The 14,965-nt window shown below is 39.0% G+C and overlaps 1 protein-coding gene across 40 annotated transcripts in view; it reads left to right on the top strand.

Moving 5' to 3' along the window:
• DTNA (dystrobrevin alpha) overlaps positions 1–14,965 on the top strand; it is a 371,751-nt gene that overhangs the window by 176,973 nt on the left and 179,813 nt on the right. Inside the window, exon 1 of one of the 40 annotated variants that reach the window (XM_049112764.1) lies at positions 13,551–13,707. The exons of the other annotated variants lie outside the window; for them this stretch is intronic. The gene's annotated coding sequence lies outside the window, so the exon portion shown is untranslated. Of the gene's footprint in view, positions 1–13,550; positions 13,708–14,965 lie in introns of those variants that run through there. 40 annotated transcript variants of the gene reach the window in all.

Here is a 14,965-nt window from a genome sequence, read left to right as displayed (position 1 = left end):
CCTGTTCTCTTTTGTCTGTCGATTTCCCGTTAGTGTCCCAGAAGAGTTTGCAGGATGCTATTTACCTTTATGTAAGTATGATTTTTTAAAACTGTGATCATTATGAGAATGGATGGAACAATGCTTTCCTATCAAAAACTGAGGATTATGATGTGTTTACAAAAGTTAATCACAACGTGCTTTAATGTTAGTGCATTCATATCGGTGACAGTTTACTGTTTTAACTTGAATCTCCACCATCAATTGATTTTTGTAACTTTCAAAACCTGACTTTTAAATCCATACAGTTTATTTTAGCAAAATCTTATACCGTGAATCTGATTGTTTCAAATGATCAAAATAGATGAATACCTTAGCTCTCTTTCCTATCATTCTTTACAATTCTGTAACAGTGGGCTGGAAATTTTTCTGTTTGTGTGTGTATGATACGTGTTCAGTCTCAAATAAATCCTTGCCATAGTTTTTCTTCCAGGTCTAGCTGCAGAGATGAGTAAGGTGGCTGTCTTTTTCTAAGAGTGTTCTTATTTTTATACTATCCCTCCCTGATGCATACGAACAACCCTAGTATCACATGGCTTCTCTTCTGAAGTTGAATTTCTTCCCAGAGTAGTAGCATCCGGCAGAAGGCACATTTGGAGATAAAAAAGCCTCATCATGTTCCAGAGAAGGCTACATTCTTCCCATTCAGCCGCTGTAAATGAGCCTTTTATGACCTCAATTCAGTGAAGTTCCATTTTATACCGGCACAGATAGAGCCCCGCTGGGTTCACATACCCTCCTACATGGCCAACAGTGCCACCAGAGTAACACCAAGCATGCCACCACCCGAATCTCTGGCACATTCCCACAGCACTTTGAATTCTTTTTAGCAAGAAACATTTTCAGACATTAAGTACAGTGGTAAAACTACCCTAATATAAACACCTTTCCATGCTCCCCTGGCCTTTCCCTCCCCACCATCCAAAGAGCTAAAAGGGCCTAAGAAGCAGGGCTTGTAAATTCCCGTCCTAAACACAGTTCTGAACAGGACTTCCTCCATCTGATCAAAAGGATTCCTTTGAGGTTTTCCATATCCTCCAGCTCTGAGGCTATTGTGTACACGGTTGCACCTGTAAGCGTGAAGGCTTGTCACTAAAGTGTTATTCATCCACTTTCTGAAAAATAGTGAGGTCCCCCACGTTTACCTAATAATAAAGATAATAGTCTAGTTCAGCTCATGATTGCCTTCTCATTAAAATATTCAGACCCTTTCCATACTCACACATAGAGTTCATGCTTAATGTATACTAAAGGCAGTAAGCTGTGGTTGCCTAGTAACCAGTGGAGGTGTGTCCAAGAGGCTGAAGAACATAAATGAATAACTGAAACATTAACATTAGTTTCAGCTGGGTGACCTAAGCCTTAGTTCAGCACCAGCCATTTCAGACGTTTCTAATGGGCTGGTGAAACAGTAGCTTTCTCAGAAGTAGCTCATTAAATCATAAGAATGAGAATTAGCATTTAATATAATGTTCTTCTCGATGCTCTGATAGGGGACAAGCGAATGACTGAAAAAGCAACAAGACCAGATCCTAACATCTTTGATATGCTTTCTACAGAATGAAATGTCTGCTAAGACTCACGCTCTCAGCTTTTTCCAAATGCTTACGAACTTGTTTGATCAGTTTTTGGGGGGGGGGGGCAGATATTTCAGTCTTTTTATTTTAAGATATATTTATTTATTTGAGAGAGACGGTTCATGTGTGCACATGCTCACAAGGAGGAAGAGGCACAGAAGGAGAGGGAGAGAGAGAATCTCAAGTAGACACTACACTGAGCATCTAGCCTGATATGGGGCTCAATCCATGACCCTGAGATCATGACCTGAGCTGAAATCAAGAGTTGGACGCTTACCTGACTGAGGCACCCAGGCACCTCTTTCACTCTTTATTCAAGCCTCTAACAGTATTACCTTTTTCAAGTTGAGTTTTTAAGGATTCTGAAACATTTATCTCCCTTTTAAAACCCATTGTTTTAAAAAGCAATGTAGAAGCAAAAGAAAATTGTGTAGAGTAAGAGCACATTTAGCTGGATGGTGAAATCAACCCACCAAATAAAAAACTCCTGCCTTATACCTTCTGAAGAAAACACTGCCCACAATCCAAAGTGCATCCATATGATGCCATTCTGTTCTAATTGGGCTACTTAAATATTAATATTTTTACAGTGTGCCCTTTATATCATACTTTGTGAAGGATAAGTTAGTTATCCTTCCTGAATCAATGAAGATTTGGCAGATCTGGTGTCATTTAGGTAGAAGGAACTAAAACAGAACTCTTACTTGTGCAACAAGTAAAATAACAACCCTTGAGTGCCTGGATGGCTCAGTTGGTTAAGCATCTGCGTTTGGCACAGGTCATGATCTCCAGGTCCTGGGATCGAGCTCCGCATCAAGCTCTCTGCTCAAAGGGAGTCTGCTTCTCCCTCTCCCTCTGCCCCTCCACCCCACTCATGCTTGCTTGCTCTTTCTCTCTCTCTCTCTCCCAAATAAATAAAAGCTAAAAACAAAAAACAAAAACAAAAAAAAAACACTCAGGCTAGTTTAACAAAATAGGAATAGTTAGGCTTAAGATAAGGGTAGATTCAGAAGTTCAAACGTTATGCTCGGCACCTTGTTTCTTTCCCCTTTCTCAGCTCTCTTTTCCTCTGGTGCTGAATTAATACTTAAGGAGGCTCTATCAATGCAATGATGAAGAAAGCCACCAGCAACTCTCACCATACAAAATCTACCCAGCCACAGATCACAGGGAAAGAGTTTAGCTCTGTATCCTACAGAACTTTGATTGGCACTGCTTCTGTGCTTAGTTCTAGATAACTTCAGTATACGCATGGATGATCCAATCAACACCTTCCTTATATCCAAAAATAAATCCCTCCATTTGACCTCAACCATCTACTTCTTTGAACCATGTCTACCATCAGAAAAACAAGCAAGATATCTCCCTCTCCAAACACTACTTTCTACCCTTCTGGATCTTTTGTTCTGATCTCCACACTTGCAATTCTTTGTGTTCATTATAGAAGCTTTTTGTCCTAGTTCTTTCTCCCTGTCAAATAACTACCTCTTGTCCTTAGTTCCTTCCTTGCCTGGTTAGATTCCATGGTCCCTTTCCTTTTATGTACCTTCAACTCTCTTGCATGTCTTCCCTCCCATCATATTCACCAGGCAATAGCAAACCAAGTAGATGAACCCTCACTTATCCATACCTTTTTGGCTGAGCTTTGTCAAAAAAAAGTCACACAACTAAGCATGCTAGACTCATGCTAGACTCATGTACACTACATCAGATGTGCTTGCAATACTCTCTCTATAATCAGCTCATTCTCCTCATCTACACAAGGACTAGCTCATTACTTCTCCCCTTGCATCGAAATTCTTCTACACATTCCTCATTCTGAGCTAGCAACCTTGCTTCTTACTTCATTGAGATGATAGAAGCCACTAGATAGGAACTCCCTCTTTCCATGCCCAAATGTACACATATACCCTCATCTACACCCTTCTTCCCTCATCTTGTCACAAGAGAGGCAATTTCTCCACATGTGCTCCGTATCTAGTCCGCTTTTACCCTCTTAGGGCTGTGCACATGCCATCAACCATTTTCTTTCCCGTATCATCAGTCTCTCTGACTTTAATGGACCACTCTTCTCAGCATGTAAATATTTTCTACAGTCTCCTATATTTGAAGTATTCCCTTGATTTCATGTTTCCTTTAACTTACTACCCGACCTCTGCTCCCCTACAAATCCAATTTTCTCAAAAAAATTTTTTGCTTACCCAGTCTAACTCTACCTCCTTAACTCCTATTTTTCTGTCCCTCACCATTCCATGGAAAAGGTTTTTTTATGGTTTTATTTATTCATTCATGAGAAACATACAGAGAGAAGCAGAGACATAAGCAGGCCCCTGCGAGGAGCCCAATGTGGGACTCGATCCCAGGACCCCAAGATCATAACCTGAACTGAAGGCATATGCTCAACCACTGAGCCATCCAGGTGGCCCTTCATGAAAAAGGTTTTTATTAAGATGGTCATTATCACCATATTCTAAAATTAATGAATGCTTTTCCCATTCTCGTCTTACTTAACTTCTCAGCAGCTTTCAATTCAAAGGCCACCCCTTCCTTCCTGAAAAACTCCCATTTAGCTTCCATAGAAACATACAAGAATTTCTTCTTACCTCCCTGACCCTCTCTGTCTTGGAGAGGAGTCTTGGGTGCACTTCTCCACATATGTTCTCCTTTTCCCATGGCTTTAAAAAATTCTCTTGTACCTCCAGCTCTCACCTGTACATCTCTATTTTGAGCCCTATCTTTCGGGCTCCAGGCATATAGAGACACAGCCTATGTGACATAACTGCCTGACTCAGGGACATTTAAATTCAATACTTTGCCTTGTCCCATGTTGCATTCCCTCAACATGCTCCTACAGCCAGCTTCTGCACTGTAGTAAATGGCACCTCCATTTACTACTGAGGGTTTTTCTTTACCTTCTATTCTTATTCATTCTCCCTCATTCAGTTTATGACTCAGTCCTGTCAATTCAGTCTCCAAAATATATTTCAAATGTACGCATTTCTCACTGTCTCCATTGTCAGCTTTTTAGTTCAGAAGTAACACCTGGCCCTCAGACAGTATTTTTTTTTTAAGATTTTATTTATTTGTTAATGAGAGACACAGAGAGAGAGGCAGAGACATAGGCAGAGGGAGAGGCAGAGGTCCTAATCCCAGGACCCTGGGATCACAACCTGAGCCGAAGGTAGACGCTCAACTGCTGAGCCACCTAGGTGCCTGTCCCAGACTGGTTGCTCTTTAAACACACTTGTCCCTCTTCTGTCCATTCTCCACACTATAGCCAGGACACTCTTTTAAAAGTAAAAGTTGGATTATGGGGCAGCCCAGGTAGCTCAGTGGTTTAGCACCGCCTTCAGCTCAGAGTGTGATCCTGGAAACCTATGATCGAGTTCCACCTCGGCCTCCCTGCGAGGAGCCTGTTTCTCCCCCTGCCTGTGTCTGTGCCTCTCTCTGTGTCTCTTGTGTCTCTAATAAATAAATAAAAATCTTTTTTAAAAAAGTTGGATTGTGTCACTATTAGATTTTAAATCCTTCAAAACTTTCCTACTGTATTTAGAATAAATTTTGGAGTCCTTCCAAAGCCCTAGTCTGCCAACTTTTCCATGCCATGACCCTTGACTCTTTATGCATATTATAACCACACAGTTCTTCTAGTGTTCCTTGAAAACATCATGCTCTTTCCCTCTCAGGGATCTCACACATGCTCTTCCCTTTGCCTAAAGACTCGTCCCCATTCTGCACAGGTGCCATCTCAAATATCACTTTCTCAGAGAGCATTTTTTTAATTCATACCCCATTCCAAGAGTGGACACAGACTTAATTACTCGCTGGAAGCTTAGAGCAATTCTCAAAGCTTTTTCAACATCTTGATGATGATAACAGAGATACCATAAGTCAGAATCCCAAAATTAGTCATCAGCATCATTATTCCTTGGACCATAGTCATACTCTTCAGAAGGGATCCCATATTGGTCATTTCCTCCTGGCCACCATATTTTAGAAACTGCTTCCCCTACAGATAGGAATTCCCTATGACTTGGACCTAGTTCGCTGTGTCCAGAACTTCTGCACCCATTCTCCCTTGATCTAGGCCCCAGATCCTTACTCATTCCAGTTAATAACTTACAGTTCTCCACCTATGCCACCCATAATGAAGGGACCGTTTTTCTCTGTTACATAGAGTGGCTTAATTTCTCTTCCTTCATCAATTTCTTGCAGACTAGTTTATATATAAACAGTAGGCCCATTAAAGTTTATTCCAAAAAAAGAAAGTTCTTCAAAGATGGTCATGAAGACTCTAGCCTCCTTTAGAATATGGAAAATGCTGCAGTTTTAAAAGTAACAATCCATTTTATTTTATTTCTCATTTTTGTATTTTTATTTACATTTTTTATCATTCTTGAAGTATTTTTCTGTTTTTTTAATTTATTAAATTTTTTATTTTAATTCCAGCAGTTAATGTACAGTATTAAATTCATTTCCAGTATACAGTACAGTGATTCAATAATTCTATACATGGCTTAGTGCTCATCATAAGTATACTCTTCAATCTCCATCACCTATTTCACCCATTCAACAATTCATTTTAAAATTAATCTACATAGTTACTTGGAGACAGATATGAATCAGTAAATACAAAAATATCAATTGTAGCTGGTAGGGTTATAAGTGATTAGAAAATATTTTTGGTTACTTTCATTTTTTAAGTGGTCTACAGTGTTTCTCAAAGATATTGTAAGTCCTAAATAGATAAAACAAATAGTGTTTGTATATCGTATATAATGGCTACAAGTATCATAGTGTGGGTGGGCGATCCAAGCCACAGGATCTGATGTATGACCTAAAGTTTCTGTCTTCTCAGTGTGTGTGTATAGAAACATGTAATTGTGTCTCCATTGGGATATAAAGTGTCTTTACGTGTATAACAAACATGAGTGGCTAACATCCTCCAAAAACGCTATTCATCTGTGATGAACAAAGTAGAAGCTAATGCCTCTCTGCCTCATATTACTTACATGCCATGGTTTTGATATTATGCCAGGAGTCCTTTCTGATGTCTCACCTGGCAAACACAAAGTGTGGTGCCTTCAGTAAAAAATGAAGAACACCTGCTCACCAATATTTATGTGCAGATAGCCTTTCAAACGCCTAAGTGCCTCCCTCACAGACTTCTGTGCTACTTCCCTTCCTGTTCATTGTTCACCATTGTGCAATGGTTTCTCCAGTTTCTCCATTTCACATGTCACTGTGAGGCTTTAAACAGAATGCCATGGCCTGTTGGAGAATTGACCAGTATGAAGTAGGGAGCATGACTAATAGCTCCCAGATGGACTCCAGTGAACTCCCTATCGCCACCTACAGGACCCTCTGAAATGTCAGCTAGATGATCTCTGCTAAAGGAGTGTTTTCCACCAGAGACACCCAGAAGGGTCCCAAGTGCCCTGTATCTTTATATTATGGGTCAATTTATATAAAATGTGTTTAATTATCAAATATACCATCTTCATTCATTCCAACAGTGGAATTCATTTAAGTATAAAGAATGACACATCAGACATTGGTTTATCACTTGTCTTAACTTCTTCAACTTTCTCAGTTGTGCATTTCTTCAGTATTCTGATACCTCCTGTGTAGTTTTGCTGTGTGTTCTCTTTAACTACATACGCTTCTTTCTTTAATTTTCCCCCCTAAATCACCTTATATCTTTTTCCAGCTGTTCAATCTGTGTTTTCCCTTAATAATTTCTTCTTTTATAGTCTTGCCTTTAATTGTTCTCCTAACTTGCTTCATTTTATAATACCCTTTATTTTTATCAAAGTTGGCATCAATAATTAACTTTGAGTGCCTACAGGGTGCATTACACGGCACTTGCTTCTTAATCTCTCCATCTCACGTACAATATATACACACATATTACTGGAGAAGCAGCTACTACCCCTCCTCTCCCTTCACCTTGCCACCAACTATTTAATTACTTATCCTTTCTCAGGAGTACATTACAGTGGAAGGGAGAAATTCAGTAGCTTTTATCACTCCTACATCTAATCTTGGTCACTGAATATGCCCTTAGGGTACATCAGGCATCCCTCCATAGAGCTTTAGCTTGTATACTGTGCAAACATAGTCCAACTATTCAAACACAAAGGAAAAGAATCTGGGAAAACACACGTAACATCCCCCAAAAAAACTGCTTTCCAATTTCGAGGCACACCGAATGGGTGATTTCCCCCAGTAATGTTCTGCTTAAGCTGACCTAATTAAATTATCTATCTACTCTCAAGTCACTTAATTATATTTTCTCATATATTATATCTACAGCTATATTTTCTTTATCCATATTTCTTTATCCATATTTCATACATTATATCTACAGCTACATTTTCTTTATCCATATTTCTTTATCCATATTCTTATCTCCCCCATCTAGGTTGTAGGCTATTTATATTTCTTTGCTATACAATATGTGATTCTGGAAGACACTTAATTAAAGTTTATGAATTAGAATTAGAATAAGTCATCTTATTTTAGAATAAGTCACATGGAAAAGACCGAGAAATAATAATCTCTGTGTACTATGTATTCAGACTAAGAAAATGAATAATTTCAAGAGTGAGTTCTCAGGAATATACCTGTTTCCTTGACTTTATGGGTAGACTTGATTTTCAGAAATGTTCTCCACTTTTCCCTCTGAGAAAGAATATATTCTGTCAAATGAAGACATCGTTGTGGCTGTGCAAACACACCTGGGTTTGTAGAATATGGGATTGTCACAGAGGGTGACCAGATAAGTACTTATGCCCCTACCTCCACAAGTTACCTAACAGTCTGCCACTCAAATCCCACAGATCTTCTGTTTTTCCAACAGAATACAAGCACATAAGAGAACTTGGAGTCTATCAAAGAGCTCTGCCTAATTTTATATCAATTTAAACTCACTAACTTTATGAGCATCTTGACCTCTCAACTCTCTTGGAATCTTCTTCCCTTTTGTTCTTCTCAGGATAGATTTTTGACCTGAGAGAATATATGCTGTAGAGATGCTGCCATGTGGATCGTCTCTGACCAAAAAATAAAAAATAAAACTGTGTCACCCCCATCCAAGCTACTCTCATCCCTGCCTTATGGAGTTTCACAGAAGATACCAAACCAGAATTGGGAAGGAGCACTCCAGAGATGAATTGCCATTTAGAGTCAGCAGGGTGAAATGACAGAAAGCTAAGTGGACTCACAAAGAACCCCAATCTGTGTTCTTGCCCTAGAAAAATTCATGGCAGGACTTTGAGCCAATTATCTCGCCTCAGTTTCCTTGTCAATAAAATGAAATCTTACACTCAATTATAGGGATGCGTTTTCCAACTCTAAAGTTCTATGCTTAAAAAAGAATAAATAAAATTCTATCCTTAGATTTCTAACTTACACCCCATAATTCCCCCTACTGCACAGGTACCTATTCTAAGAAAATAACCCAAGATATAACCAAAAATTTATATACAAGGATATATCATTTATACAAAGAAACCTGGAAAGACTAAGTATATATTTAACAATGAGAGGTGGGTAGGTGAATTCTAATACATTCAAATAGTGGTATTGTATGCAACTATTAAAAATATTTTCAAGGAACCTGTAATATGGTGTTTTTATTTTACATGTCTTTCTTTAAGCAGGAGAAAACTTAGTCAAAATCATCCAGGATTTTTAGCATATAAAATTAAGAAATATATCAAAATGTCGATATTGGTTACCTCTGGTAGTTAAATTATGTGTGCTTTTAATATTATTTCATAAATCTTTCTGTATTTTTCAATTTCTCTACATTGGCCTTGTGATATTACCTTTCAGTGAGAAAATGAGTGTGTGGTGTGACTTTTTATTATTAAGTTTCGGTGTGTTTTGCACTAAGGAAGAATCCAGAATATAACTGTATAATTATGAATTTTGAAGAGATGAAAAATCCAAAAGCAGGAATTTGAGAATAAATTTCCATATGAGAACAGGATAAAATGATTCGGGGTTCACAGTAAGTTATTCGTACAGTGTATAGCCATGGATTTCACAGTGCTACTTAGAAACACATACTTATTTATAGCACTGTTAATACAGTTCGAAAGAGAAGTGCATGTTTTGAAAACATCTTAAGGGTAAAACAGAATATCTTGATAGTGAGTTATATAAACTGAGATGCCTTGGAATAGCCTTGTTCTTTCATAAGAAATTTTCATGAGTAGAATAGATACTAATCCGATTAATATTTTTTAGGTCAGCTGCTCAAAGCAGCCCAAGAAACTATGCGCCTGCAGAAATTGTTCAATAGATCACAATCTTTTTGTTGTTGCTGTGAACAAGTTCTCTTATTTGATTTAAACTAGTACCCTAACAATAAAGCTCTTTGTGGTTATTAAAAAAATAAGTAACAATTTTAAAACATGACCTGAAAAAAATAGACTTTGCAGAGGTTCAAAATGTTTTGTCTTGTTTTAATTTCACTGACATTAGCAGCCAGTTTTTTTTTTAGTAGCCAGGCTGCTTAATTCAAGGGTGGGACCTCTGAGCCCGTGCTGTTACCTTGAGTTTGTGGGATTTTAGGTGCTCTCATGTCTGGAAAAGAGAGCCGTGAAGCAAAGGACCTTGTAAGTTCTTTCTCAGGTCTGTGGGTCCCAGGCTTGGCACATCTTCCTGGGTGCATTCTAAAGCAGTCTGTCTCAAAAACTGTTTCTTCCTAGGTGATTAGGTTCTTTGTATGAAATTAAGCGGGTCACAACAGCATAGAATCTGTTACAAATTTTGCTCACACTGAGCAAGAAGTGAATCTTAACATTTGCAAAAGGGGATTTGAGACTTTGTGAAACCAAATATATTGACATCATATTTCCCTACTGCTTAAGAGAGAGAATCAAATAAGTTGCTTAACATCTGACGAAGTATGTTTACTAATCGTAGTTATGCTCTAGGAGTAGTAGACATTAACTAGGTAAATGACAGTCTCTTCAGTTTATAAAACAAGGAACAGTGAGATGCATAACCCATCTGTAGGAGGAAAAAGACACAAAGTAAGGAAGCCTAAAGAAATGAATACGAGCAGTGAAAGAGTGTCTATTCAGCCAGCCACATATGAGAGTAATTATGAATTATTCAAATTGTGGTTCTATTCCTCTTTCCTTCATCAACTGTCCTGAAGAGGATTAAGAGGCTCTGACTTTTCAGCGTATATGCTTCTTGCCTTTTTGCCTGTTCTGCCTCAGTTTCACGCTTTATAGGACTGTGTCATCATGAGTCACAGCACTGAAGGATTTTTCAGAGTTGTAGCAATGCCAAAACTATTTTAATAATCTCTACTGATCTGTTGTAGGGCTTTTTTTTTATGATAGAGAAATCTTGCAGTGCACATTTATTTTATTCCTTTTTGCAACTTTCTACCATGAAAGTTTTTTCTCCATCACAGGTTTCTGTTTTGTTGTTGTTGTTGTTGTTGTTGTTGTTGTTGCTGTTTTAACCCCTGGCTGCTTTGCACTATAAGGCTTCAAAGGGATATTAATGCCCATTTTCCTTTGCAATTGGCTTGGGTGTCTGGTAATTTCCTGAGTTAGATGACTGTGGAAAAAAGCAGCTAAAAGTCTGTAGTGGTGAGCCCTTTACAGCCCTTGTTACTGATCAAGGTGACCTTTCAAAGGCTGCTGTTAAACCAACCCTGATAAATTGCAAAAGTGTGATCTTTGTACATAATTTCTATTCTGAGGTTCTTTATGATGACAATTCTTGATATCCCATTTTAATTGAAAAAAAAAACCTGCTACTACGTAACAGAGACCACTTCTTGAAAATTCGATATAAATATCAAAATGAACTGCTTTACTTCATGTTTTTCATACTAAAAAGATCTTTTTAATCTACTACCAACTTTAATACTCTTTTCACAGTCCATTTCACATTGGGAATATGTAAAACCTTTTGACTGGTCATCTCCTCTAGATGGTTTGTAAGTGGAAGCAAGCAATCCTGGCTAGTTGCCTGAAATGGTCACCATATGAATGGTCACTACTCATATTATGAAGCATATAATTGAAAAATGTGTATGTGGTTGGAAATGACAGTTTTATCAGCAAGGGAAAGTCAGGTGTCAGTGAGCTTTCTTATTGTCCCTATTGTTCAAAATTCATAAACAGTTTTGTGAAATAACACTAGCATAATTTATTGAGCACTTACTATGTTTCAAGTTCAGTGTTTGGCATTTGCCTTGGGCTATCCCATTTAATCCTTTTTCATAACTCTTTAAAGTAGAAATTTTACAAAAGAGTAAGCCAGGTTTATTTTTTTTAATTTTATTTATTTATTTATTCATTCATGAGAGACAGAGAGAGAGAGAGAGGCAGAGAGACAGGCAGAGGGAGAAGCAGGCTCCATGCAGGGAGCCTGACGTGGGACTCGATCCTGGGACTCCAGGATCACGCCCTGGGCCAAAGGCAGGCGCTAAACCACTGAGCCACCCAGGGATCCCAATAACCTAGGTTTAGAGAGGTTAAATGATATATCCAAGATCACAAAGCCAGTCTGGTAGGAGCTGGATTTCAAACCCACATCGGGGTAACTCCATGGTTGCTCCCCTTAAGAGCTACTCTTGCCTGCCTCCCTTTGCAGTGAGGAATAATAAGGAAGAGCCTGTGCAAACCCCTCAGGGGTTGGACATAATCCCAGAGGAGCTGAGCTTTCCTCCACCGTGCTGACATAAAGCATTCATTTCCCTGCTTCATCCATTCAGGAAATAGCCACTGAGCCCTACGTTATGCCAAGCCCTTTGCTCATTACATGGTATGGAAAGATGAATAAGACCACATTCCCCTTCCTGAGAGAGTCCATGTCTAAAGAGAGAGAAGAGATATGCAAAAAAACTATGATGAAATATGAGCTAAATTTGGAAAGTAAGCAAAGCTGTGGACACGGGGGAGTGGCAGGCAGTGTGAGACCCGAGGGACAGAGTTGCTGCTGGCTGGAAGACAGAGAGCAGCTGCTGTGAAGGATGTCCCCAGTGGGAAGGAGGGACCACAGCTGACTTGAGATGAAGACTGTCACCCAGGCCTCCCACCAGGCTTCCTTAAAGGACCAGGAATAAATTGAATCTGGTTGCTTAAATTGTAATCACATACCCAAGGGTTTGGGGGTCCCAGGATTCTTCAGAGTTGCTGTTGTCTCAACTCCAAACTCCTACTCTTAATATAGAGCCCCCAAGTATGGTTTGGTTGATTCTACTGGGCTGTGTCACCACAGATCCAAATCTATGATCACTTGAAATAAGACCGAGACTTCATCTGTTTAAATAATGGTTAAACACAGGGTATGATGAAAAGAAAATGAAGAATTTTACCTCCCACCTCTGAGCTGTGATTAGAAGTCTGCTCTAGGAAAATACTTTGAGACTGGCCCTTCATACACTGGTGTAGTGTTTTCAGCATCCGTGGTGACTGAATTATTTAACTTTTATATATATATATATATATATATATATATATATATATATATATATATAAAGGAGCTGTGAGATCATTGCTGCATTTTCTATTGAGTTAGTAGCTGACATCTAAATATACTTGGCTGGAAGACGTAGCAGCTAATGATCAATATTTTGAGGGATTAGTGGCAACTTAAAAATGCATATAGTTATTTCATTTGTTTAAATGCTTTGGGGACCTTTTATTTCTCGTACCTCTGCTATTCGTTTTTCTTTTTTTTTTTTCCCCCTTGCTCACAAAGTTGAGTCAGCACCAGAAGCATATTCAAATTAGACTTGTCATACAGGGGGGAAAAAAACTCTGACTTTGTCAGGGTGGGTGGAGGGGAAAAAGGCAACTTTTTGTCAGTCTTTTGTATTTCAGCAGCTGGATTCATTGCTACCATGGCAACGGACCACATGATGAGGTGTATTAGATTGCTGTGTGTTGAGCACAAGGGGAAGAATGAACACAGCGTTTTATTGAAGTTAAAGGTTGCTTTGGAGTTTCTTCTGTGGAAATGTGCACGGTCAAATACTATAGCTCTCAGCATATGTAGTACTTTAGGGGAAGAATTAGGGGCATGTTGGTGCATTTCACTACAAAACCAGGTAAGGCACAACTGAATCTATGAAACTGAACTCTTCTGTTGCAGGAGCATAACTTGCTGGGTGGAATTTCCTCGGCACCCCCACCCCCAGCCCTCCATGGGCACAGGACAAATTTCTCTCCCTCCACCCCAGCTCCTTCCTGTCTGATTTCACCCTTTATTATTTGAAAGTCTAAAGCCTTGTGAATTTTTATGTCTTCGGTAGTGTGTGTGAGGGTGTCTGTGCAACTAAAACAAAGAAAACTAGAAAGAAGTAATAAGAATGCAGTGATTCGCGTCTGCAAGTAAAAGTGAGCTTCCTTGTTTTGATCTTTGAAAATGGTCTGCTGCTCTTACAGGACACCTGGTCAGCGGCATGGGTCCCGAGCGTTGGTCTCTTTGACTAAATTAAGCAGCAGGGTAAAAATCCTCCCTCGTGCTACTCGGTGTGTTTATTGTTATCTGCGCATTTATTCCTCTTGCATCATATACCTGCCAGCCTCATCTCGCACGAGTAGTTGGGTTTTGGCTACGATTTTTACAACCTATTTTATTTCCATTAGTATTCTGTTCTTTCAGGCATTGTGGTTCTGTGTGCTTCAGGGGATTTAAAAATAGAAGTAAATACAATGCTAGGGTTAGTATAAAATGAACTCTTGCTTAGGGCTGGGGAGAACCAAATGTAAACAATGCAGAGTGGTGTAGGGAAGCATCAACTCTCCAGTGCAGAAGACTCCTGTGCCTTTTCCTTGGCCTGCTAGCAGCTTGCTTCAAAAAAGAGGTAGCTTTGATATGCAGAGCAAGTTAGAGGAGAAAATTTCTTGAGTAATAACTTAATGTTGCTTCCTTCTTTGTGGAGTCTACAGATGTTTGATGGTCATCCTTTTTTTTTTTTTTTTTTTTTTAAGTCTGGGGCTCACCCAGCCAACTTCTTTCCACTTAGAACAAAGTTGTCCCTGCAGCTTTAGAGACAAAGCCCAGCTAACCCAGGAGCGGAGCCCCCACACCGTTGCTCCAGTGGATTCACTCTCCACCTGGAGTGTTTTCATCAGAGAAAGTCTTTCGAAAACATTTCCCTAGCTAAAAATCAGTTATTTGCCACTCACTGGCAGCAATTTGGATAAGAGCCAAGCAAATGATCTCAAGTTTGGTTCATATATCACTCTTTCTTCAAAAAGATAAACAGATTTTGTTAAATCCACTTAACGCTCTGTGATTTTCATTGCTGTTTCCTTAGTCTCTCTAGTTTTCATATGTCTGGGTCATCTTCTAAATTTGAG

This window comes from Canis lupus, chromosome 7 (assembly GCF_003254725.2).
Source record: "Canis lupus dingo isolate Sandy chromosome 7, ASM325472v2, whole genome shotgun sequence".
In the NCBI taxonomy this organism is placed as follows: Eukaryota; Metazoa; Chordata; class Mammalia; order Carnivora; family Canidae; genus Canis; species Canis lupus.
Note: the sequence above shows the minus strand (reverse complement) of the source record. Positions and strands in the feature narration are given on the sequence as shown.